The 8,406-nt window shown below is 46.6% G+C and overlaps 1 protein-coding gene across 4 annotated transcripts in view; it reads right to left on the bottom strand.

Annotated features, from left to right (window-relative positions):
* The window catches only part of PTP4A3 (protein tyrosine phosphatase 4A3), a 329,530-nt gene that overhangs the window by 224,523 nt on the left and 96,601 nt on the right, over window positions 1-8,406 (bottom strand). The window contains exon 1 of one of the 4 annotated variants that reach the window (XM_032771986.2): window positions 7,653-7,839. The exons of the other annotated variants lie outside the window; for them this stretch is intronic. The gene's annotated coding sequence lies outside the window, so the exon portion shown is untranslated. Of the gene's footprint in view, window positions 1-7,652; window positions 7,840-8,406 lie in introns of those variants that run through there. 4 annotated transcript variants of the gene reach the window in all.

The raw sequence follows: 8,406 nt of genomic DNA on the forward strand, positions 1-8,406 counted from the left end.
ATTTTTGCAGCTGAAGTTGTGAATATTGGCTCTATACAGTCTTACGCTATGCTTCTGGGTGACATCCCAGACAAGTTGGTGTTAGCTCTGCCCAGCCTGCTTGATGGCCCATTAAGGACCATCAGCTGTACAACCGACCCATTGAGAGAAGGCAGATACGCCCTGTAACTCAGCAAAGTATGCAGGAACTTGCCCATGTGACTTCAGACTCCATTTTGCTCTAATTTTCCACAGTAAGAACAAAGAGGTTCTTACGCCTGGAAAAGACTATAAAAGGCTGATGCCTCATCTCCATCTGGTTTTCAATCCTGCTTCTTACCTCTGGAGGGACTTTGCTACAAACTGAAGCTCTGAACAAAGGACTGAATGACCCATCCCAGCAGGGGATGTACTCCAGAGACTTGATTTGAACCTGCAGTTTATTCCACCACTGCTACAAACCTGAACCAAGAACTTTGCCATTGCTGTATGTAATTGATTCCATTTTCCCTTTTATGAATAAACCTTTAGATTTTAGAGTCCAAAGGATTGGCAACAGCGTGATTTGTGGGTAACATCTGATGTGTCTATTGACCTGGGTCTGGGGCTTGATTCTTTGGGATCGAGAGAACCTTTTTCTTTTATTGGGGTATTGGTTTTCATAATCATTCATCCCCAGGACAAGGGGCACTGGTGGTGATACTGGGAAACTGGAGTGTCTAAGGAATTGCTTGTATAACTTGTGGTTAGCCAGTGGGGTGAGACCAAGGTCCTCTTTGTCTGGCTGGTTCGGTCTGCCGCAGAGGTGGAAAAACCCCAGCCTTGGGCCGTAACAGCCCTGTTTAAGCGATTTGTCCTGAATTGGCACTCTCAGTTGGGTCCCGCCAGAACCGCATCATTACAGTGGGTCTTGGTCTATTTGCACTTTGAGTAAAAGAATGATGTTTCTATGGGCAAAGCAGGGACACACTGTTCCCTTTCATTGTTCCTATGACCTCAGGTTTTAATGGGAAAAGGAGATTTAGAAAAAGCAAGGAGGCAAACGTTCATCCTAAGGCACACGCGTTATTCAGCACTCAGCACACAACAGAAGTGGCTTTAGGTATTTTATTAAGGTTTCCTTTTCTGCAGTTCACCCCCCTGCACAGTCCCTAACAGGAAGTTTAAAAAAAAACAAAAACATGTGCGATATAGGGCCCAGCAACCTTGATTTCAGTCACAGGCATCTGAACTGGAATATGGAACGTAAGCAGAGAGAACATGTGCAGCATAAACAGACTGCAGCGGGTTGCTGCCCCAGCGCTGCAGGTGGAAAGCGGCACAATACTGATAAGTTAAAATAATATACTGCCTTGTATCTGGAAGGACTGCAGGCTGCTTCACAAAATATATTGATGACTTACCTCAGGGGAGAGCATTCTTTGGGAACAGAGAGAAGGAGTAAACCTCTTTTGGGGCAGTGCTGTCGTGTAAGGAGACACCAAGGGGTGCATTGCTGGAGCTGGGACCAGTGCCGGTGGCGTCTGTTGTATTTCATGCTGCTCCTTCTCCCCAGCCTGTGTGGGACTTGGACTTCCCACGAGAGGCTTTGTTGTATCTGTTCTTATGGGAGCTCCTTCTTGGGCTTCTGCTTCAGTGTTTGGTGTAGCTCCTCCTGGTTTCTCGCAGACACTGGGAGTGTTGATGCCGGATGCAATCGTGATGTTGATATTAGCTTTGGTGCTGCGGGAATCTGAGCTGATGCTGGCGCTGGGTCTCCTTTGAGCTGTTTTCTTTGTGCCAGCCTCAGGCATTGCCTGTCTGCTCGATGACGCTGGTTTGTCCACTAGTAGGATTCAGGAATTTGACTCCTTGGGGTCTGATGAGACTTTCATGGACTGTTCTGGAGGACAGAATTTCAGCTTCCTGTCTCGTGAGGTGCAAGATCTGATGGAGAAGGACAAGCATTCCGAGCCTCTGCTCAGAACGTGAGATTCCCCCAGGGAGAAGAAATATCTGCTGTGTCCAGCCTTCAGGGGATTTAGTCCATTGCAGGAGGGCCAGAGCTTGCAGCCTGCAGGTTTAAAGTCTGCCATGTTAAGGAGCCCTGTACTGTGTGCATGTCTGGAGGGCAGAGTCTGATTAGTAGAGCTCAGTCCAGGTGAGTCAGATTAGTTCACAGTGGTCAAATACTGGAGATGCGAAGACTCCATCCTGCAGACTTTGGCAGGGTTTGAAGAAGTTTAGCCTGAGCTAAGACCTAGCTGATTGGGCATTTTCCAGGCTCTGTGTCACTGCCAGGGGTGATAAGAGGGAACTGAGGGAGGGTGGCAGCCGCCTCCTCTCTGCCTTGTACAGGAGCACGAGGCAACACCAGACTATATGCTTCCCCAAAGGCCACTGCTATTCAAAAAGCCTCCAGGCTCCCACGCAGGAGGAGCCGGCACACCTCCAGTGGGCTCCACACTGGTGCTTACTGGAAGAAAACCAGGGGCCCAGATTGACTATCACCACCAGGCAACACACTGAGACTTGCACTCCCAGGGAAAATGAAGTGGATAACACACGTGCATATTGCAACTGAAGAAGCTGGAAGTAATCCCATCTCTAGCTGCTGAACAGTAATGTGACAGAGCTCATGAGTCACTGACATTTGTGAGAAGGCAGCTCTAACCTGTGCAAAAAAGAAATCCTGTCCATCCAGCATGCTCGGCAAAGAAGTAACATCTAAATATGCTCATAGCCTTGACTGTACATCCATCCATCCTGCTGCCTGGTCCCATGCCATTTGCTTTCATCTTTAGCTTGCCACATAGCAGCACCTGGCCCCATCATTATGTGACATTCTTGTTATCCCACAGGAAAAATAAAAAAAAAAAAACACAGCAGGAACTAAAAATGATACACCCCGTCCCATCCCCAGGGCTGTCATTGGGGGCTAATAGTGCACTGTAGTGTCTGAAAGTATCAGATTTTAAAAGAATGCAAAAATATAAAGAAGCAAAGAGGGAAAGGAAAATTAAGAACAAAGCATGAGGTTTTTGAGGGAGGAATATTGGTGATCAGCTGAGTCAGAATTCATGTCCAAACACAGCTGGTTGTATGCAAGAGCCTAAACTAGCATGGATTCAACAAGGAGATATCCTTAAACATGAACTTTATACTTTTAATGTTGAGACCGGCCGATTGCCTTGTCCCACTTTAAATACTGTCTGAATAATTATTTGCAAGTCACCAACCCTGGGCTGCAAAGATTGACAGTGTTATAAACGACGCTTCAGCCATACCAGCTGCTGCTAGCAGGAGTTCTAAGAAATGTCGCTTTTAATTAAAAACATTGTTTTGAAATACACTGCACAACTTCTACACGTGAAGAGAGGTTTACCCACCGCGGGCATGAGATGCCATGCAGAGCCGAATGGGCACGGCTTTCCTTCCAGTCTGGAAGGTCAGCCACAAGATCACATGTGCACAAAAGGTGCCAGGTATTCTTAAAAGGGGTATGCAAAGAGTCCAGTCTCGTTTCAATTGTGTTAGCAACTTGCCTGGGCTTCCAGGAAATGCTATGTGAAATAACTGCATGGAACAGAGCTCCACACTGCAACGCCCAAGGCACCACTCTGTTTTCACTTGGTTGTCTAATACCATGGCAGAGGTTTTCAAGAGTGACTAGTGATTTTGGGTATCAGTTTTTGGATGCTGGATTAGAGACATTTTAAAGGGGCCCAATTTTCAGAGCACAAAGTGCTCAGCGCTTGCTGAAAATCAGGTCCCTTTCAAGGCATTTCAAACTGGACCCATGAAAGTCACTAGTCACCTTCTGAATTCCAGTTCTACTCCCTACCACAGTGCCGCCCCCCCAGAAAAGGAATGTCCAGCTAGGGTGACCAGACAGCAAATGTGAAAAATTGGGATAGGGATTGGGGAGTAATAGGAGCCTATATAAGAAAAAGACCCCAAAATTGGGACATCTGGTCACCCTACGTCCGGCCAACGTGTTGTTATTAGGAGGCAGAGCTGGAGCAGTATAATGTTTGGGACATTAAAACAAGAGTGATGCAAAAGGACTTCTTCCTTCTCTCCAATAAAACCCAAAGCCTCTGCCCATGTTTTAGCTGGTTCCAACTGAACTGCTGCCAAAGCAGCACGAAGGTACAATAATGTGCTCCAAGTGCTCACGAAAGGCTCGAATACAGCTCTGCACAGCCTTTTGAAAAACTACAGTACAGCATTTCCAGGACTTGCACCACATCAGTTGCATCAAAATTCTGTTAGAGCAACGAAAAAGGTCTCGTGAACTGCTGAGAACGGATACTCTGCAATGCGTTTCAGGAGCGGAGGTTCCCTAGGAACCTTTTACCACCGTCATCGGGTAGCAAATGTCAGACATGTGATCCCTATTCTATACGCATTCAATATTTTTTATTGGCTTTGATCCATTGCTGTCAGTAATCTGGATTCGGTGGGAACTGATTGCATTTGAGAAAAACATACTAATTTCCCACAAGGTCTAATTTTCCGGGGAAGCATTTCAACTATTTTGGCAAATCCATGTTCTGGCAATTCAGTACTAGTCCATAAATTCTTAATGGGTTTTCAATCACAATTCACCCCGGCAATACAAGTTGCAATACCGATTACCATATTAAGCATGACAGAACAATGTAAAAAGGATTTTTCAAGCAATATTAATAACCTGTCAAGTGAATAAATCTCCTTCCTACTCAAGCACTACAGGGGATCTGGATGCTGCAAAGGAACATGCAGTAAATAAACCTTTTGGAGGAGGATAGCTTATCCTCAGCACACAGCCCTAGGTGTCCCTTGGTTTTCAGACTCTTGCACTGCACAGACCCAACCAGTTACTCAATCTGACAAAGCTCAAACAAGGGAATCTGAAGGGAGGGCTCTACAGGGAGCTTTGTGTGGCCTAGCAGATAGAGAACCAGACTGGAAAGCAGGATTCTAGTCCCACCTCTACCACTGACCTTGGGCAAGTCACTTAACCTCCCTGTGCTTTGCATCCCCTCCTGCCCTTTCTCTACCTTGTCTATTTAGATTATAAGATCATAGAATCTCAGGGTCTGAAGGGACCTCAGGAGGTCATCTAGTCCAGTCCACTGCTCAAAGCAGGACCAATCTCCAGACATCATTTTTTTTTTTTTTTAAACACATCCCAGTTCCCTAAATGGCCCCCTCAAGGTTTGAACTCACAGGCCAATGGCTTAGCAGGCCAATGCTCAAACCACTGAGCTATTCCTCTCCACCATGTTGGATGAAGGGACAGTCTCTCACCATATACACATGCATAATCTCTAGCATAATGGGGCCCAGACCTCACGTGCCACCTCTAGACACTGTTCTAACATAAACCACAAAAGGAGAGCAATTGCTTTACAGCATAAGCAACCCTTCCTGGCACCTTAGTTTAATAGAATCATAGGAGTGGAAGGGACCTTGAGAGGTCATCTAGTCCAGTCCCCTGCACTCATGGCAGGACTAAGTATTAGCTAGACCACCCCTGACAGGTGTTTGTCCAACCTGCTCTTAAAAATCCCCAATGATGAAGATTCCACAACCTCCCTAGACAATTTATTCCAGTGCTTAACCACTCTGACAGTTAGGAAGTTTTTCCTAATGTCCAGCCTAAAGCGCCCTTGCTGCAATTTAAGCCCATTGCTTCTTGTCCCATCCCCAGATGTTAAGAACAACAATTGTTTTTCTCCCCTTCCTTGTAACAACCTTCATGATTCACCGTTATCCATAATAAAGATAAAAGAGCCACAGGGAGAGATCAGTGCCAGGTGATAGTCCCGAGCACAGAGCAGGGGAGCAGGAATCACCGTGTAGCGAACTATAGTCTTGGGCTGAGAGCCATGACTCTGTTCTTATGCCACTTCACTCCTCACTGCTTCAGTTTCCCCATTAGTCAAATTGGGATAATGCTCCCCCCACCTTTCTAACACGGTTGGAGAGTTTAAGGATATAAAATGTCACTAAGTGCAAAGCACTATTAGTAATAATAATCCTGATTTAACCAGCCTTCTAGGCTCGTGTCCACTCAAGTGCCAGTGGACAGTAACTGCTCTGGAAAGAGACACGACAAAAAGAACGTACCAGAGATTAACTGATTACGACTTGAAACACACACTTTTTTCCCCTCGTGAGGACACAATCCACGACTTCCTGACTATCAATATTATGCAATGATGTGACCCTCTGGAACTTCACAGCAGCAGAGGTGATAGAAAATAGGGCCTTCCTGGTCCACAGCTGTAGCTCTTTAATGGCTGAGATAAAGGAGAATCTCTTTTAGCTGCAAGCTGTATAGGATCTTGGAGGCTGCTGAGCAATTCAGATTTCATCCAGCAGAGGGCAGAGAACATACTACCAGACCAAGTATAAGTCCGTGAGTAACGTTTAACGTACCAGCCTCTCACCTCCTGGGTTCCAAAGAGGAAGAGAGGAGTCACAGCACAGGGCTGTGCAAATGGGAATAGGTGAAGTGCTGTTACATCTAGCTAGGCTGGACATGAAACACACAAGGGTCGATGTCTGTGGACCTGCCACATCCCCAGGTGACACAATAAAGCATGCTTTGCTGCCTGGCTTTGGCAGAAACACACAGCAAAGGATGCTGGCAGATCAATGCCGAGGCACTGTGCACAGATCAGAAGCGTATGTCTCTTGTGCTTTTAGTCACATAGCTAGGGCCAAGGGGTCCAGATACAGAGCACTGAATTCAGCCTAATTTCAACCTCAGTACATAGACCCAAAGGGGGTTTTAACCACAAAGAACTGCCTACCATAATACCCCTCCACGTATAACCTGGGTATGTGTTATAAATACTACCCTGCACACACGCTGTGTGGACGCATGCAGCATATGAATTAGCTCACAGCTGGTTGCAACCTTCCTACCTTGCCATGGCTTGTACGCTCACAACCCTCAGCTAAGAGCACACGGAGACAGTTCTCAAAGTGTAGGTTGGGACCCCAGAGCGGGTTGCAACTGTTATAATGGGGTCGCCAGGGCTGGTGTTAGACTTGCTGAGGCTCGGGGTTGAAGCCACAGCCCAAGCCCCACCCCCAGGGCGGTGGGGCTCAGGTTACAGCCCTTTCCTGCCCCTCCCTCCCTCCCATAGCGGCGGGGCTCAGGCTTCAGTCCCCCTTCCTGTGGTGGTGCAGTAATTGTTGTCAGGAGAGTGTCACGGTGCAATGAAGTTTGAGAACCGCTGGAGAAAGCCCCCACCTGTTGTAATGAGCAACATTCCTGGGCTGTCCCAGCAGCGTTATGCTAAAGAGCTTCAACCTGCAGCATAGAGAAGAGACAGGACAGCTAAGAACAGAGGAGCAATGCAACACCTTGTGCCGTGGGACATTGTGGAATTGGAGATATTCCATGCCTGGACCATAGACATCAGTCAGTATACTACTAACATCCATCTAGCAGTGAGGGAATACTGCCAAGAGTCAGGAGGATGGGCTAGCTGACCATCTAGAGTGCTCTTCTGATCCACTCAATTCATATGAATAGCATTAATTCTTCCTACCTGAGGCTCAGCCTTTAATTCCTAACACTGTCTCAGAGCGGGGTAAAAGGGTTCAGGTGCAAAACCAGTACGCAACAACAGAGGGAAATGGGGGTGAGGGTGCAGGGTGTCAAACCAAAGACAAGTTCAAGCCCAACTCACCTCGGCTGCGTCTGTACCTTTCAGAAATCCAACCAGCAGTTTTGGAGTCTCAAGCAAGGCAGGCAGCCACAAAAAACCCTGCTCCGTCAGGTTGCTTCCAGCTCACTGAGTATTTAACATTCTGCATAGGGTGATCACTTAAGACTGCTGCGATCTGGTTTCAACACTGGGTTTTCTTTTAATTTTCCTAGGCAGAAGCATTAATTTTCAGGTTTGTGCTGTCTGAAGTTCCGGAACATAAGTGGCTTTTTTCAAAAGCCCCCCACCCCACCCCCTGAAAGAAACACGTACTAAGCAAACTGCAATTTACATTTTGCCACAAGCATCTTCTGCTGAAACCTCAACTGTCAGTAATTGTAGGATACATCAGTGAGTGATAAGTGGGCGTTATCGAGTGCTTTTATGAGTAAGTCTCATTAACCCTTTGCTTGTCTCCTGCAGGAGGCTGTTTAAGGACTGCATTACTTAAAACAAAGAGCTGTGTTTGTCCCAGTTCTGCTACTTGCAGCTTGACCCTGAAAAAGCCAATTAACTGCTCGGTACCTCAATTTACCTATCTGTAAAAGGGGTGTCATAAGTAGATAGGTAAGGGTTAATTTTCTTTTACCTGTAAAGGGGGAACAAAGGGGGAACCAAACACCTGACCAGAGGACCAATCAGAGACCTGGATTTTTTTTTAAGAGTCTGGGAGGGAACTGGAAACTCGGAGTCTTTTTGTTTTCCTCGGCTGTGAGTAAACAAGCTTTTCTTCTAA

This window comes from Chelonoidis abingdonii, chromosome 2 (assembly GCF_003597395.2).
Source record: "Chelonoidis abingdonii isolate Lonesome George chromosome 2, CheloAbing_2.0, whole genome shotgun sequence".
Classification (NCBI taxonomy): Eukaryota; Metazoa; Chordata; order Testudines; family Testudinidae; genus Chelonoidis; species Chelonoidis abingdonii.